We start from the raw sequence: 2,389 nt of genomic DNA on the forward strand, positions 1-2,389 counted from the left end.
TCCAGGAGAGGGGGTTGTGGTAAGCTGAATTCGCGCCACTGCACTCCAGCCTGGGCAACAGAGCGGTACTCCCTCTCAAAAAAAAAAAAAAAAAGGAATGTAAAATGGCCCAGCCACTCTAGAATATAGTTTGGCATTTTCTTTAAAAACTAAACGTATACTTATCATATGACACAGCAGTTGTAGTCCTGGGCATTTATCCCAGAAAAATAAAAACATGCCCACCCCAAATCCTGTACATGATTGTCCATAACAGCTCTTTTGTTAATATCCAAAAAGTTAAAACCAAAATATTTCTCAGTAGGTGAATGGTTAATCAAACTGGTGCATCCATACCATGGAATACTACTCAGCAATAAACAAGAAATGAAATACAGTCATGGGTTGCTCAACGACAAGAATGCGTTGTGAGAAACACATTGTTAGGCAATTTTGTGGTTGTGCAAACAGAGTGTGCTTCCAAAAACAGATGGTATAGCTTACTACGCACCTAGGGTATATGGTGTAGCTTATTTCTCCTAGGCTACAAACTTGTACAGCATGTTACTGTACTGAATACTGTAGGCAGTTGTAACACAATGATAAGTATTTGTGTATCTAAACATAAACGTACAGTAAACATGCAATATTATAACCTTATAGGACCACTGTTTTATATTGGTCTCTCACTGAAGCATCATGTGGCACATGACTATATTGGTAAACATGACAACTTGGATGGATCTCAAGGACATTATGCTGAGAGAAAAAAGTCAATTTCAGAAGGTCGCATACCATGTGATTCCATTTATATAACTTTTTTTGTTTGTTTGTTTTTTTGAGACAGAGTGTCACTTTGTCTCCCAGGCTGGAGTGCAGTGGCACAATCATGGCTCACTGCCATCTACGCCTCCCAGGTTCAAGCAATTCTCCTGCCTCAGCCTCCTGAGTAGCTGGTACTACAGGCATGTGCCACCATGCCCAGCTAACTTTTGTATTTTTAGTAGAGACGGGGTTTCACCATGTTGGCCAGGCTGGTCTCAAACTCCTGCCTGCCTTGGTCTCCCAAAGAACTGGGATTACAGACGTGAGCCACTGCACCCAGCCAACATTCCTGAAATGGCAGAATTGTGATGGATAATAGATTTGTGGGTGTGATTATAAAGGGTTGGAACAAGGGAGCTGTTTGTGGTGATGGGATGCAGTTGTCTCTCAGTATCCTCAAGGAATTGGTTCCAGGACCCCTCACAGATACCAAAATCCATGGACGCTCAAGTGCCTTATATAAAATGGTAGAATTTACATATACCCTGTGCACATTTTCTTGTATATAAATTATCTCTCAATTGCTTATAATACCTAATACAACATAAATGCTATGTAAATAGTTATGCTGGATTTAAAAAATTTTGTAGTGTATTTTATTATTGCGTTTTGAAATACATTATTTAAATTTTTATTTTATTTTTTAATAGAGAAGAGGTCTTGCTATGTTGCTCAGGCTGGTCTCAAATTTGAGCTCAAGCACTCTTCCCGCCTCAGCCTACCAAAGTGCCGGGATTACCGTACCTGGCTTTTATTTGTAAAGCAGTTTTGATCCAAGGTTGGTCGAATTTGTGAATGTGGAACCTGCGAATACAAAGGCTGACTGTAGTTGTGTTTTTTGATTGCAGTGGTGGTTACATGAGTGAGCACATGTGATGAAATAACAGAATTATACGCACACATTGTACCAATGTCAGTTTTTTTCCTTGTTTTGATATAGTACTATAATGTACAATATGACCTTTAGGGTAAACTGGGTGAAGGGTACGTGGAACCTTTTTAAAAATAATTTTTTGGCCAGGTGCAGTGGCTCACGCCTATAATCCAGGCGTGCCACCACGCCCTGCTAATTTTTGTATTTTTAGTAGAGATGAGATTTTGCCATGTTGGCCAGATTGGTCTCTCGAACCAGGCATGGTGGCACACCCTGTAATCCCAGCTACTTGGGAGGCTGGGATAGGAGAATCAGTTGAACCTGGGAGTCAGACCTTGCAGTGAGCCAAGATTGTGCCACTGCACTGCAGCCTGGGCGTCAGAGTGAGACTCTTATCTCCAAAAAAAAAAAAAAAAACCCAGGCTGGTTTTGAACTCCTGAACTTAAGCAGTCCTCCTGCCTCAGCCTCCCAAGTAGCTGGGACTATAGGCACACTTACAGGGAAGCCTTCTGTGCTGTTTTTGCAACATCTTGTGAATCTACGTAATTATTTCAAAGTAAAACATTTTTCAAAAACTGACACATCCAACAATACTGGACCCAGTCTTCCACAGCAATAACTCGTTGCTGCTAAGTAAAGCATCCCTCTTTAGATGGTCTTTGTGTTCAAAGACCTGCTATTCATTCATTCATTCATTTTCTTTTTTTTTT

General features: G+C 40.6%; 1 protein-coding gene across 1 annotated transcript in view; it reads left to right on the forward strand.

Annotated features, from left to right (window-relative positions):
* The window catches only part of LOC105546367 (zinc finger protein 777-like), a 374,731-nt gene that overhangs the window by 350,609 nt on the left and 21,733 nt on the right, over positions 1-2,389 (forward strand). The window lies entirely within an intron of this gene.

This window comes from Mandrillus leucophaeus, unplaced genomic scaffold (genome assembly GCF_000951045.1).
Source record: "Mandrillus leucophaeus isolate KB7577 unplaced genomic scaffold, Mleu.le_1.0 Scaffold357, whole genome shotgun sequence".
Classification (NCBI taxonomy): Eukaryota; Metazoa; Chordata; class Mammalia; order Primates; family Cercopithecidae; genus Mandrillus; species Mandrillus leucophaeus.